The sequence below is a fragment of the Lathyrus oleraceus genome, chromosome 2 (assembly GCF_024323335.1).
Source record: "Lathyrus oleraceus cultivar Zhongwan6 chromosome 2, CAAS_Psat_ZW6_1.0, whole genome shotgun sequence".
NCBI classification, from domain to species: Eukaryota; Viridiplantae; Streptophyta; class Magnoliopsida; order Fabales; family Fabaceae; genus Lathyrus; species Lathyrus oleraceus.
The window spans coordinates 469,850,437-469,867,268 of NC_066580.1; positions in this window are offsets into that span (position 1 = coordinate 469,850,437).

Sequence of the window (16,832 nt, forward strand, 5' to 3'; positions counted from 1 at the left end):
TAAGAGCTTAAGCTTGTTCTGCTTCTTGAGCCAAACCACGTTGGTTGCTTCCAACTCCGAGCACTTGGATTAAACGGTTTCCTTTTTCTTCGTCATTTCCGACAATTGGGACTACAAGGTCTTCTTCTGCTTCTTCATCTCTGATAGCTTCTTGTTAAGCTCCTCTACCTTGATGGTCTGGATTTTCATGTCATCCTTAAACTAGGTCATGTCTTTAGTAAGATGAACCTCGTTCTTCTTATTAGTATCACCTACTTAAAATAAACCATGAGTCATGACTGCGCATCTCATCAACTAGGCCCCGAGGTTTCGGGTCAACTGTTGAGCACCTATGGACTTCACCTTCTCAACATCCTCATTTGTGTTCAGATGATCATAAAGATATCTCAAACCGTCAAAATTGTTAGACCAAAACTTGAATTCAAAAGATGGTTTAGATTTGTGACTACTACCTATAAGACCCCAATTTTGACCCTAAGATCCCTCATGTTATTCTCATTATATGCACTAGCATTGGGATCACACCTTGGCATCCTCCTTACCCCTCATCCATTGGGTTTGCATTGGGAGATATCACCAAGCATATTTGATTGTATCATACTTCAATTATCTTTATTTCACTAACCCAAATACCAAAAATATGTCATTGTATAACTTAACTCTTTTGTAGGTAGTGCACATGCTCATCTATGCTCTATCAAGCTCACATCTAGGGTTTAAGACCCTCATTGCAAGGATATCAATAAATAATTGGTTTACCATGTCTATAAGTATCATATATGAATCCCCATTATCTTCACATGTTATTTTGATCAAGAAATCATCAAAATTTTGGAATTGGTTTGCCTTGGAAACCCTAATTCATCTAGGTATCTTATGTAACTTATTCAACAAGTTTCTTCAACAATTGATAAAATATTTCAAGGGATACTTCATATTACAACATCTTATGCATATATGATCCTCCATGGTTCCCAAAAGTCAAGAGAATATCAAGCTAGCAAGTTGGTTCATGGTGGTTGACTAGAGGAATTCAACTGGTCAAAACTGAGGTTCCATAGACCCTATCTCCTACAATTTTTGTCATATGAAAATGATTCCAAAAGAAACCTTACTCTAAATGACATTAAAAACAACTTTCATGTTGAGGTCAATAGCTAGTTTTGCTTGGAAAGTCATTCTTTATGGTGAAAGATTATATGTCATTTTGTCTAAACCCTAATTTGGAGGTCAACTTCCCAAGACCATAACTTGCTCAATTTTTATGAGATGAAATATATTAAAATTGTATGATCAAATTCAAGATGTCTAATTCAACTTTTATGTTTGGAGGAAGAGCAAATTCAAATTTTAAATGCATGTGATATGAGGAAACATTATAGGTCATTTTGGGCCAATACCATTGAACAAGTGATTTTCCTCAACTTCTAAAATGCATAACTCCTTCATGCTAAATCCAAATGAGGTCCAATTTATTACCAAATTGAAGGACATTGAGAGATATACAACTTTGATGAAGTAATTTTTCTCATTTGAAGCCCATACAACTTTGTTAACATGACTTTAGCAGTGTTTGCACATGATTTTGGACCTGAGTGCATCATTACATGGGCCTATCACACGCCCATGCATCCATGCAAGGCATTTTGCTATTTTTGAAAGTTTGAAATAAGTGTGCAAATATCAAAGTCTTTGGCTATAAATAGAAGTGTTTATGCTCAGAATGAAGGACCATTGCGCGCCATCTTTGAAGCTACAACCCTAAACCTTCATATTCAAAGGATAACCTTGAGGATTTTCATTGAAAATCGAGTTTGAATCTCCCACTATTTTGAGATTCAAAACTCCAAGAGTCCTGCTTCTTTATTAATCCATTTCCACTCCATCAAGCACCCAGAGCAAGGCCCAACACAATTGAGAGCAAGATCGTGTCCATCTGAACCTGCAGCGAAGGTGAATTTCTGAATTTTTCATCTCTTCGATTCTCACTCAATTCTCCATTATTCTTGTTGATTTTTGTTTGTCTGAAGTCCTACCAATGTAGGCAACAAGGTTGAGTTGCTTTGAGGTTAAATCGAAGCAACTCAGATCATGATCCTCAAAATTCAACTCCCTGTATCTTTCAATATACTTGGAGTTAGGTGAAATTGAGGCCAGATTCGAGCTCCTGGGCATAATTACTTTAAATTCATGTCCTCCTTTTTCATTTTGGTGATGGTTGAGGGTGTACCAGTAGGTTCACCGAAGAAGAAGATCGGAGCTCTGGCTCCGGCGATGTGTTGGCATGTCTCCAGACCACATGATCCATCTATTTTGTTTTAATCTTGAGCATCCAAATTGATTACCACGCGTGTGGCACATTGACTAGGGAACATCATGGAACGTGCACTCTGATCTACTTGATTTGCCACCTCAATTATTGAGGGAGATCAAGTGGTCCACGTTTTAATATTGATCCAAAAAAATATGGAACTTTCATCAAAAATTCTCAAATATTTTTCTCTTTCATTTTCTAAATTAAAATTATTTTTTGGATCAATATTAATATTTTTCATGATTTAATTATTTTTGTGCATATTTTTAATTGTTTAAAAATACTTTTAAGTTTCCAAAAATAATGAAATTTTTTCTCTAGAGTCCTTTGACCTTGTTTGACCTATGATAAATCTCTTGGCCATTTATTTGGTGTTTCGAAGAGGTTTTAGGATTTTGACCAACCATAATTTAATTTAATGTATTTTTAATTGATTTTTATTTGTTTAATTGCAAATAAATTGTGTTGAGCTATTTTTATTGACTTGTTGAGTTTGAGTTTTGTTGTTTGGGTCTTGGTCAAGGTTGATTTGACTTTGTTGGATTAAAATCATTGGATTTAGAGGATTGATGGAATATACATTTCATCTCCCAAAATGAATGAACGATTTTAATTTGATAAAAGTCCTCTCATGACCAATTTGTGTTTGTCTCATTTCCCCCATCTCTCTTCGTCTTCAATCCCATTCTATCCCATCCATTTCATTGACATATGATATCTTTATATCCTAAGGCTAATTGATTGGAAAATCAACATAAGTATGAATGAGATTAGGTCCACCCTCTTGCCATTTTATTTTAAGTGTGGTATGTTTTAGGAGTATGGTTCATAATACCATATCTCTAACATGCATTAACACTAAAATTTCTATTGCCCGGTCTCAAATAGTTGGGACTTCTACATAAGTCCAATTACGATTGCTTAACATATCGCTAAATTTTGACCCAAAAGCATAGCATTCTAGTAAGTGAGATTGTAAGTCTCCCCCCTTTTATGGTATTGTATGGAAACTTGGCCTTTTTTCCTTCCTTTGGAAGATGTCTTGGTTCAAGGATCCGTGCTTGTGAATAGAGGGTTGAGCGTTCTCCAAAGAATGACATCAACAATAAAAAAGCAAAAGCAATACTAACTTCTAATTAATTAACATTTGAGTAACTTTTAATTTCAAGTCATCTACCTTTTGCACTTTAAATTCAAGTCTTTATTCATTTTCCATTATTCATACCATTTAACTTTTTTACTTTAGTGCCATTTTCACTTTGCTCACTTGAGCCATATCTTGTGATTACATTGTGATTGTATATACTTGTTTGTGTATTTTGTTTGTGGTCTTTTGACCTTAATGTACATAATAACAACAAAAACTCTAAAAAAGGTTGGTGTAGACTATTGGATTTGATCTGAGACATTGGACTTAGGATTAGGCAACACTCCCTATGCAAAAGGACTTGGCCAATGCCAACTTTTCTGAAACCAAGTGCTTGTGAAGAAAACTTTCATCTGATGCAAGTATTGAGACCCCTTTTGAGTTCATCTGCTACATGGTCTTGATGAAGTTGTTACTTTGAACCTGTGTCTAATGCCTATCTCTGAGTCATTCAAGGAGTATGTCATCTGATACGTGAGAGATTATGAAGAAGGTCATGGAGTTGTTAAGCTAGGATGTGGCTATCTTTATTTGATGTCTTGTTCTTCACCTTGCTATTGTGTGTATTGACATTGCTTGATTCTAAAGTCCAAGGGAAATTGGGTTTCTATATGACATTCTTGTCTATTGGATTGCATCCCATTGGTCAGATTTTTTCAACTCTTAACTTTTAATTTTTGCTTAGGATTAGTCTATTCATCTCCTCCCACCTTCTTTAATTTCAAATCTCCCTCTCCTTTTAAAATCTTCTTTGCTTGTGTTTTTTTTCTAAACTTAGACTTTGTTGCAAATTAGAAACTTTGGCTTTATGCCATTGAATTTTCAAACTCTTTTCTTAATCCAATTTGTAAATGAACTTAATTATACTTGACTTAAAATTTCAAAAGACAAAAAGAACTAACACTCATTCAAACCTTTTTAGGCCTTTTATGCCTTTGTTAAACTTAAACTTTTGTTAAAAGCAACTCATTCACTTTGAAATTGTTACCACGAACTACGAGGTTTTGATCCCTCATTTTATGTTGGTACGTAGGCACAAGTCCGAAGGTCTTGTCAAACTTACAAATATAATTAATGAATTCTTCTCTCATCCCCACATTCTATTTATTGCAAACATCATTTTATACCAAAACACATGTACACACAAAAAAGGGCTCCCTAGGAGTACCTATGACACTTTGGGTGCTAACACCTTCCCTCTGTGTAACCAACCCCCTTACCTTTAATCTCTGGAATTTTATTAGTTTTGACTTGAGAACTTCTTATCTTTGGGTTTTGTTCGTACTTTTCCCTTTTCCCTTGGAAACAATAAAAGCGCGGTGGCGACTCTGGTTTAATTGACGTTAATTTTATCCATAGCTTAATGGTCATGAATTTATCGCTACAAAAATTAAGTGGCGACTCTGTTGGGGAGTAGTCTTCAGTGGGTTTAGCCTACTTTTTTATGTGTATATTTGTTGTGTGTGTATTTGTTTGTATGATATAATCTTCTTGTTGTGTTTGGTGATCTCTGAGTGGTGAGATAAGTTCTAACCCGAACTTGAGTGCAATTAAGGTAAGAGGATGGTATTGTCATGTTCGATTTGTGTGAAGTAGTCCTTAACAAGTTGGCTTGAGACCCATCTACTCAATGGAGACCCTTTTGGAGATATTAATGTCACACAAGTTATTTGTGGTTAGGCATTACTTTCTATGATTTGGGGTCCGAGAAGCTGAGGACCGTAGAACATTTAACACATCTTGGCCTATTTTAGGACGTAGTGCAGAGAGTGTTCAGGTGTAGACTTGATAATAGTTTTTACGCGATACTACACTCAGACGAGTTTCTCTTAAGAATATCATGGATTGATGAGTCAGTCATCCTGTCATACCCCAAAATTTGCCCGTTGATATTACAAGGCATTTTTCAAGGCACTCCGACTTATTCGGCAAGGCACTGACCTTAAAGGAACAAAAGCCCAGCTCACGAGTGGCCCAATCCAGAAAATGGCCCAAACTGGCCTGCTCGCTAGGCGAGCAAATCCTTCGCCTAGCGAACGTTCGCTACACGCTCGCCTAGCGAAGCTGGCAGATAACAGAAAATTCTGGGCTTCACTCTGAGCCCATTAGGTCATGAAAAAAGGCATTATAAATACCACAACTCCAGTCAAAAAAAGGGAGGACGAAAAACAGAGGAGGACGGACGGAAACCCTGGCACAGAAACCCTGGAGGCTACTTTAGAGAATTCCGAGTGAAGAAACCCTGAAGGCCGCTCCTCCGCTCCGAAGCTACCGCCGCCCAACTCCATCTGATGCCAAAAGCGATCCGTCTCTTCAACATAGCAGCTTAGTTGCAAGCAGGTTTGCGCATCCCTATTGTTTTATGCTTTTAATCGGTAATCTCTATATACATAAAGCATCATGATTGAAGTTTCGAATATGTAGTTTGATTTCACATGCAAATTTAAATATGCCTAAATACCCTGAATATTTGACCATGCTATTTCTATAATTGAATACCATAAGGCTTGCAGCATGCTGAGATTATACTGTTCTGAAATTCAAAACCCGCAGCCGCTCGCTAGCACATCGCTAAGTGAGCCTGTAGCGAATATTCGCTAGGCCTTCGCTAGGCGAGGCAGAGGCGAACGTGACAGTCGCTAATATTTTGGTCGTTATGTCCTATGCTTATCTGATCTATTCTATGTTAATTCTGCGTTGTTTGCCTGACATGCATACTGCTGTGTTCGTTTTGCGGTGTAATCCTCGATTGCACCTTGATTTGGTATTCTAACCCGTTTGCTGAATGTTGCAAAGGTTCACACACCCCAGGAAAAGATTGTTGTGTAGGTCTTCCACTTTATTTGTGGGATACCCTTGTGAAGATCTACCCTAAATTGCTTAATTAATTTTAATGTAGTAATTTTAATGTATTATTTTTAATGTATTGATTTTAATGTGGAGATTCATCCTAATTACCTAATTAACTTTAAAATATGGACTTTAAATATGTGATCTTGGACCTCTCTTTTGCCCTACGAGTACGGTATTACGGTCATGTCCCGCGAATATGGGGATACCCTTAGCAAAGACCCTTCGGTTAAATCATCATAGTCCCTTGAATGTTGCCTTTGTCCCTCGATGACCCTTCGGTGTAGCCTACGGTTAAATGATGATAGTCCCTTCGAATGCTAAGGTATCCTCACAACTGTTGCCTTCGATGACCAATCAATGACCCTTCGATGACCCTTCTACATCCAAAGGATAAAACTACTTACTTCTCAATAGTAAGGACAGTTTTACCCTCATAAGGATAGGAAATGCCCGGAAAGACCTCGGACAGGTATAACCCTTAATTGCTCATTCATAACCTAAAATACTTTTCATACCTCAACATCTTTTAGAAAATCACCACTTGGCATACATTCGTACTAGAATCATTGCCGAGTTATATTTTTCTAAACAACTTTCAAAACTAAACGAGATAACCACTTTGTATACATTCATACAAGAATCATTACAAAGTTAAATTCTCCTTTTCAAAACATTTCCCACACATTTCTCAAACACTTTTTTCAAGCTAGAAAAACATAAATGATTGAGCAATTAAGAGCCCACGGATAACCATGGATACAAAGGGTGCTAATACCTTCCCTTTGTATAATGTACCTCCCGAACCCAAAATCTATTGAGGTCTTTCCTGTTCTTTTCCACCTTTCCTTATTGGATAAAAGAAAAATCGGTGGCGACTCTTGCTATCCGCGACATTGCGATAAAAAGCAAAATACCCCAAGTCAGTTCACCGTATGACAGAACTGGCGACTCTGCTGGGGAAACTACAAAGAGAGGTCACCTTAAAAAATCATTTATGTTTTCAAATTGTTCCTTCTTTTAAGGGAATGCTTGAGTGAAAGATCCTACACCCGGATCTAGTGTACCTTAGGTAAGTAGCAATAGATCATCGCGACTATCCGGCGTATACTGGAATGGTTAAAATGATGGCTACGGTTAATGTGACACTTTGGATGTCCTGATGTTCCTCATGTTTACTTGAGGAAAAATTTGGCATTCGCGTGGTGTCATCAAAGCATTAACCAGACCTTTAGAACCCTAATTGACTCATCCTAGCCATTAGAAAGTAGTGAGATAACTGACTTCGGTTCCGACTGGGGTTGGTTGACACTCGATACTACACTCTTTGAGATTGGACTTTAGGGAAGCTTCGGTCAACCACTTGGTGTTGCACTGAAGTGGACTTAAAGAAAGGTCAATGATTTGAGATCCTTCTAGAACCCGGTTACTATTCTAGGATAGGTTGAACCAACCAAACTTCAGTGGGGAGGGTACTTACCTATGGAACTCATGCAAGCCCTAAAACCTAGGAATGATTGTTGTGTGACTTGCTTGTGCTTGTTATTTACATAACATCATAACATCATGACATCATAACATCATGGCATTGTACTAACCATTTCGAGGACTTAGGGATTTAACTTTGCTCTATTTTATAAAAAAAAAATATATAAAAAAAATATATATATATATAAAAAAAAAAAAAGAGTTTCCTTTTTTGGTAGTTTATGCAAAGTTAAATTCCAAAAGTCCTTGAAAACATTTCATACATTGTATAGCATGACATAACATTACATAACAGGTACTCTAAAGGGATCAATGTTCTCACGGTTTTCCTCCAAACAGAAAAATGGACCTCGAACAAACTGTCAAGGATCTCCATGCTCAGAATGCTCAACTCCAGGAGATGATCTTGAACTTATCCAAGGGGCAGGAGGAACTGAAGGCTCTTTTGCTCGAGAAGAAGAAAGACAAGAAACCTGTGAGTTACATTAACCCGGGAAGAAGGCTTAAAGGACAGGCTGCAGGAGTCAAGATTAGAATTCCGAAGGATCAAGAAGAGGGGACAGGTTCAGAAAATGAGAATGCTGATCCTTTCAACCCTGAGGACGACGATGAAGATTATGAAAATGAACAGTACTCTCCAAGAGATGATAAGTACAAGTTGCTGGAGGAACGTATGCTAGCTATGGGGGGTCAGAAGGCGCCCGGTCTGGATTTCGAAAGTTTGGGTCTGGTCTCCGATGTGACCATTCCTCGCAAATTCAAAATCCCCACTTTCACTAAGTACGATGGTGCATCTTGTCCTCAAATGCATCTGAGAGCTTATGTGAGAAAGATTCAGCCGTATACCACCAATAGGAAACTATGGATCCATTTCTTCCAAGAGAGTCTATCTGGCACACAGTTGGAATGGTACTATCAGCTCGAGAGCTCTAACATCCGCACCTGGACTGATTTAGCAACAGCTTTCTATAAACAGTACCAGTATAACTCTGAACTAGCACCTACTCGGCTACAGTTGCAGAATATGACTATGGGATCTAAAGAAAGCTTCAAAGAATATGCTCAAAAATGGAGAGATTTGGCTGGCAGAGTCAAACCCCCTATGACTGATCGAGAATTAGTGGACATGTTCATGAGCACACTGACTGGCCCATTCTACAGCCATCTATTAAGGAGTTCCTCATTGGGTTTCGTTGAACTTATATTAACAGGTGAACATGTTGAAAGCGGCATTCGAAGTGGAAAGATACAGATGGCTACCTCTGATCCTCCGGAAACTCCTAATGTCATCACTGCTCCTCTGCCTAATCCTGACGAGACTGTCAATGCTGTGGAAGATGCTGATAGCGATTGCAACCTGGATAGCTGGATTTTCCCAACAATTGGTGACGGACTCGACAATTGGAAGGCTGAAGACACTATCCCGATTTCCTTTAGTCGGGAGTAATTGTTATTGCTATTTCAAAAGCATTGTGTCTATACCCGGGGCATAATAGCTAATTTTAAGGGTTTGTCATTTTCATAAGCATATTCATATTCAATAAATCAATGGACTTTTTGCATTCAAATATTGCGCTCTTTATCTTTCCTGTCATTTTTCAAACAAGCTATGTTTTCTTGCATACACTCACGTAACAATTTGCCGATCCATATCCACTCTGGATCCTGTTGATAATAGTTCTACTGCTGTTCATTATGACTTTGAAAATCCGATCTACCAAGCCGAGGATGGAAGCGAGGAAGATTGTGAAGTCCCTGGAGAACTTGCCAGACTGGTACTACAAGAAGAAAAGACCATACAGCCGCATGAGGAATCAATTGAAACTATAGATCTGAGTACTGAAATAGACCAGAAAGAAGTCAGAGGTTTCTTGGGACACTTGAATTACATTGCCCGATTCATCCCACACTTGACTGCTACCTGCAAACCCATCTTCAAATTACTAAAAAGGAAAAATCAAGAGATGGTATGGAATGATGAATAACAAAATCAGGAAATATCTCCAAGAACCTCCAATTCCGATGCCACCAGTTGAAGGAAGACCTCTAATCATGTATTTGACCGTGTTAGAAAATTCAATAGGGTGTGCTGGGGCAACATGACGAGTCTGGTCGAAAAGAGCATGTCATACACTGCCTTAGCAAAAGGTACCGACTGTGAAACAAGATACTCACAGCTCGAGAAAGCTTGTTGTGCTTTGGCTTAGGCTGCTCGCCGACTAAGACAGTATATGTTGAATCATACCACTTTATTGATTTCTAAGATGGATTCTATCAAATATCTATTTGAGAAACCTGTTGTCTCCTGAGAGAGTTATCACTGATAATGGTACTAAACTGAACTCTGCATGCAGTTCAAAATAAAACACCATAACTCTTCTCCGTACCGGCCAAAGATGAACGGCGCCGTGGAGACTGCTAACAATATCAAGAAGGTCATGCAAGAAATGACAGTAACATACAAAGACTGGCATGAGATGTTACCCTTTGCTCTTTATGGTTATCGCACTTCAGTGCGCATTTCGACAGGGGGCAACTCCGTTCTCTTTAGTCTATGGAATGGAAGCCGTTTTACCAATGGAAGTTCAGATTCCCTCTCTAAGAATTATGAAAGATGCAGGCTTAGATGAGGATGAATGGATTCAGACTCGACTCGATCAGATAAATTTGATTGACGAGAAGAGACTTGCGGCTGTTTGTCATGGGCAGATATATCAGAAGCGCATGACCCAAGCATTTAACAAAAAGGTCAAGAGACAGGTGTACCAACTTGGCGCCTTGATGATCAAGCGTATCATCCTACCACAAGGTGATCCCAGAAGCAAATGGACCCCCACATACCAAGGGCCATTTGTAGTTAAGAAAGTATTCTCTGGTGGAGCCATGAGACTTGCTACAATGGATGGCGAGGATTTCCTGCATCCCGTGAACACGGACATAGTTAAAAAAATACTACGCATGTACACCCGGCAAGTCGAAAACCTGAAAAGGCGGCTTGGGCAAAAAAGGGTATCCTGGTGGACTGAAAACCTGAAAAGGCGGTCCAGGCAAAAATTAGGGATTAAAGCGTATGACTATGTCCCGTCCTCAGACAGCTTCATCCAACTTCGAGGGACTGAACAAGCCAATCACCTCTATCCGACAGCAGGAGATGAGATGCTTGAAGACATAATGACAGTAGTGGAGTTAAAATCAACAGGACTTTTTCCTCATAGCTTCTCTTTGTTCTCTTGACAATTTCCTCTTACTAGGATTTCTGTCTCCTTGTACTCAAATTGCCTATTTATAGGCCCTCTTTCAAATCAATACAATTTTGTTTCCAAAAAGATGATTTCGTTTTTACTTCTTCTGTTTTGCTTGCATAAACGTCCATTGATTTAATTTGAATTGATATGTGCATCGGAATATGATCGATGTGTACCAAAAATGCATGCCTAGAATAGCAATGGCAATTACTACACGACTTCAGGATCGAGGAGAAGGTCTAATCACGCTTCCCAATGAATCCGTTGCTAATTCTATTCCCCAACGAAAACCAGCTATTTCCCAGAAGAGGTTGGCATCGCCAGACAGACTGGTCATCTCTTCCATCCCCAGCCGGGCTCTGTTGAGTGTTTTCCGCCATCAGACAGAAATCAAGTATCCTCAGCTAAGAAAGGGTCATCAATACAAATATCCCCGACCAGCAGACTGAGATTTATTTCCCCAGTAGAGTCTCCTGGAAGAACGTTTTAGACGCATAATACACTCATTACATCATTACACAGCACACGCATGCATACAACATATGCATCATGACATTGCATGAAACTGACTTTATTTTTCAGGTTAATTATCCTCCTGATACAGTCAAAACAAAGATCTATTCATACGGACATCTTTATCAATTACACTCAGGATTCAACTACATCCTTCAGATATACTCCATGTCAACATTCATTCCGACATCCTCCTAACGATGGCATCTCTAAGCTCACCCCAGATATTCATTGCAAATACAACATATACAAATACTATCAGATATAGCCTAGCGTACGGTTCATTCTGATTCAGCTCAACATACAACTCATTCAACAACTCCAGAGACGGTCTAGCGTACGACCCGTTTGGACCTTCAAGTCCTCCAATGCTACCTAGCGTACGGTACATTTCTGAAGTGTAGTCTAGCGTACGACTGCCCCTTTCATCATCAGATTCAGCCTAACGGACGGCTCATTCTGCTCAGAGACAGTCTAATGTACGACCCAGTTAGACCTTTATCTCCTCAGATGCTACCTAGTGTACGGTATATTTCTGAAGCGTAGTCTAGCATATGACTACCCCTTTCATCATCAGATTCAGCCTAACGGACGGCTCATTCTGCTCAGAGACAGTCTAATGTACGACCCAGTTAGACCTTCATCCCCTCAGATGCTACCTAGTGTACGGTATATTTCTGAAGCGTAGTCTAGCATATGACTACCCCCTTTCATCATCGGATTCAGCCTAACGGACGGCTCCTGCCGCTCAGAGACGATCTAGTGTACGATCCATTCTGACCTTTATTTCTCCAGACACAGCCTAACGGACGGCTCCTTCTGCTACTCAGATACGATCTAGCGTACGATCCGGTCTGACCTTCCATCCCCAGTGAAGTCACCCGCTTAATGGAGGTCTCATTTTGCAACTCAGAGACGATCAGGCGTACGATCCATTCTGATTTTTCATCCTCGGCAAAGTCATCCGCCTGATGAACAACTCACTCTGGTATTCAGATACGGTCTAGCATATGATCCATTCTGATCCCTTATCCCCAGCAGCGTGTAACACACTCTGACTCCCCAGCGAAGTCGACAGCATAATGGATGACTCACTATACGGTCTATCGTAGGACCCGGTATGACACCCATGTCTTCAGATATCGTCTAACGTACGACACAATCTGAAGCCCTCATCATCAAACTTCCCGAATGGCATCGTTAAGCCCATCTCCATCAAAACTAATGGACAAGTGCAAATTTTTGGGGCATTCTAGTGTTCAATAATCTTCCACCTCCAGACCACGAATGGCGTACATGCCATCCTAACTCTCTTGGTTCAAGAATATTGAACAGGGGCAGCTGTCATACCCCAAAATTTGCCCGTTGATATTACAAGGCATTTTTCAAGGCACTCCGACTTATTCGGCAAGGCACTGACCTTAAAGGAACAAAAGCTCAGCTCACGAGTGGCCCAATCCAGAAAATGGCCCAAACTGGCCTGCTCGCTAGGCGAGCAAATCCTTCGCCTAGCGAACGTTCGCTACACGCTCGCCTAGCGAAGCTGACAGATAACAGAAAATTCTGGGCTTCACTCTGAGCCCATTAGGTCATGAAAAAAGGCATTATAAATACCACAACTCCAGTCAAAAAAAGGGAGGACGAAAAACAGAGGAGGACGGACGGAAACCCTGGCACAGAAACCCTGGAGGCTACTTTAGAGAATTCCGAGTGAAGAAACCCTGAAGGCCGCTCCTCCGCTCCGAAGCTACCGCCGCCCAACTCCATCTGATGCCAAAAGCGATCCGTCTCTTCAACATAGCAGCTTAGTTGCAAGCAGGTTTGCGCATCCCTATTGTTTTATGCTTTTAATCGGTAATCTCTATATACATAAAGCATCATGATTGAAGTTTCGAATATGTAGTTTGATTTCACATGCGAATTTAAATATGCCTGAATACCCTGAATATTTGACCATGCTATTTCTATAACTGAATACCATAAGGCTTGCAGCATGCTGAGATTATACTGTTCTGAAATTCAAAACCCGCAGCCGCTCGCTAGCACATCGCTAAGCGAGCCTGTAGTGAATATTCGCTAGGCCTTCGCTAGGCGAGGCAGAGGCGAACGTGACAGTCGCTAATATTTTGGTCGTTATGTCCTATGCTTATCTGATCTATTCTATGTTAATTCTGCGTTGTTTGCCTGACATGCATACTGCTGTGTTCGTTTTGCGGTGTAATCCTCGATTGCACCTTGATTTGGTATTCTAACCCGTTTGCTGAATGTTGCAAAGGTTCACACACCCCAGGAAAAGATTGTTGTGTAGGTCTTCCACTTTATTTGTGGGATACCCTTGTGAAGATCTACCCTAAATTGCTTAATTAATTTTAATGTAGTAATTTTAATGTATTATTTTTAATGTATTGATTTTAATGTGGAGATTCATCCTAATTACCTAATTAACTTTAAAATATGGACTTTAAATATGTGATCTTGGACCTCTCTTTTGCCCTACGAGTACGGTATTACGGTCATGTCCCGCGAATATGGGGATACCCTTAGCAAAGACCCTTCGGTTAAATCATCATAGTCCCTCGAATGTTGCCTTTGTCCCTCGATGACCCTTCGGTGTAGCCTACGGTTAAATGATGATAGTCCCTTCGAATGCTAAGGTATCCTCACAACTGTTGCCTTCGATGACCAATCAATGACCCTTCGATGACCCTTCTACATCCAAAGGATAAAACTACTTACTTCTCAATAGTAAGGACAGTTTTACCCTCATAAGGATAGGAAATGCCCGGAAAGACCTCGGACAGGTATAACCCTTAATTGCTCATTCATAACCTAAAATACTTTTCATACCTCAACATCTTTTAGAAAATCACCACTTGGCATACATTCGTACTAGAATCATTGCCGAGTTATATTTTTCTAAACAACTTTCAAAACTAAACGAGATAACCACTTTGTATACATTCATACAAGAATCATTACAAAGTTAAATTCTCCTTTTCAAAACATTTCCCACACATTTCTCAAACACTTTTTTCAAGCTAGAAAAACATAAATGATTGAGCAATTAAGAGCCCATGGATAACCATGGATACAAAGGGTGCTAATACCTTCCTTTTGTATAATGTACCTCCCGAACCCAAAATCTATTGAGGTCTTTCCTGTTCTTTTCCACCTTTCCTTATTGGATAAAAGAAAAGTCGGTGGCGACTCTTGCTATCCGCGACATTGCGATAAAAAGCAAAATACCCCAAGTCAGTTCACCGTATGACACATCCTAACCTGTAATATTTGATAGATGGAATTGAGACTCTGGGAACTTTTTAGAACATGATCTATAAGTTTTTATCCTTAGTACACTCCTTTGGGATGATTCTTAACCTGACTCCATGCTCGTGACTCGCAACAAACCCTTGATTCTTGGTTGATCCAATCAAGTCTTATCAATGTCAATGGAACTTGGGTGTTGATAAGGTGAAAACCATAATCCACCAAAATGGATGATTGATCTTGACAATGACTTGATTCATCCCTTGACATTTGCTTTCCTTGTGTGTGATCCCTTACTTATGATTGTTACATTCATGCATTCATGCGCATCATAACATTCGTCACACCAAAAATAACTTCAAGGAACTGAGGTTTTATTTGCAAATATTTTTAGACCATGGATTGTGAACAAAGGAACACTAAGAAGTACAGTTTCAGATGTCCAGATTTTGAAAGAGTTAAGGAAGCTATCATCCTTTGTATTAGATCCCTTGGACTTCAAACAATGTCATGGGAAGCTTCTATCTGTGTTATCTACTGATGTGGTAGAAGGACTCCTGAGTGTGTTGGTTCAGTTTTATGACCCTCTCTACCATTGCTTCACTTTTCCTGATTATCATCTTGTGCCTACGTTGGAGGAGTATGCCCATCTCTTGGGAATACCCGTTTCTAGCAAAGTGCCTTTTAGTGGATTGGAAGAGATTCCAAGATCTCATATTATAGCTGAAGCTCTTCACTTGAAGAAGTCTGAGATTGAGGCTCATTAGGTGAAGAAAGGAGGAATGTTTGGGTTGACTTCTGAGTTCCTCATCAAGGAAGCTACTGCCTTTGCTCAAGCCGGTAGTGTGGATGCTTTTGAAGCTATCTTTGTGTTGCTCATCTATGGGTTGGCTTTGTTCCCTAACATTGATGGTTTTGTTGATGTTAACGCCATTAGAATCTTCTTGATTGGAAATCATGTGCCTACTTTGTTGGGTGATATGTATTTCTCTTTGCATCTAAGGAATTATAAAGGTGGTGGAACTATTGTATGTTGTGTTCCTCTTCTGTACAAGTGGTTTATTTTGCACTTGCCTCAGACGCTTGCTTTTGTGGAGAACAAACAATGTCTAAGGTGGTCTCAGAGACTTATGTCTCTCAATAATGATGATATAGTTTGGTATGATTCTTCATTGAGTAGCTTGGAGATTATTGATTGTTGTGGTGAATTCTCTAATGTGCCTCTCATTGGTACACAAGGAGGAATCAACTACAACTCCGTTTTGGCTCGTCGTCAACTTGGGTTCCCCTTGAGAGACAAATCTAATAACACTCAGTTAGAAGGTCTTTTCTATCAAGAGGGTAAAGATACCCAACATTTGAAGCAGAAAATGGTGCATTCCTGGCATAACGTGCATAGGAAAGGTAGATCTGAGCTTGGCCCGTGCAACTATGTAGCTTTGGAAGCTTACATTCTTTGGGTGAAGAAGAGAGCTTCAGAGTTGAAGATGCCTTATGCTTGTGAGAGACCTATGTCTATGGTTATGGTTGAGCCATTAACTCTCCGTAACCAAGATGTAGAGGAGTTGGAAGACGCATTCGCCAAGATGAAGCAAGAGAAGGATATATGGGAAGAGAGATTCCATGCTTTGAGCAGAAAGCATGAGGAGTTACAACTTGAGTATAAGGGCAAAGATGCACTTATTGAGCTTCTTGAAGACCGAGCAGCGAAGAGACAGAAGACCGAACAGTGAAGAGACAGAGAGAGCCAGATGTTTCATCTTCCTCTAGCATTCCTCGTCCTTCTGGTGCTTGGAAGAAGATTGTTGATCAGCATGTCCTTGAAAAGGCTCAGATGAAGACTTCTTTTGAGTCCGAGATTCGACGCATCCGAAGGAAGTATGCGCCTGCATCCAGATCGTCTGATACTGTTGTTAGGGGATCCTTAGAATGACTAGTTTCCCTTTCTCTTGTATTTTTGTATTTTTGGTTTCTAAAAACATACTCAGTGTAATCCTTCCAAAATTAT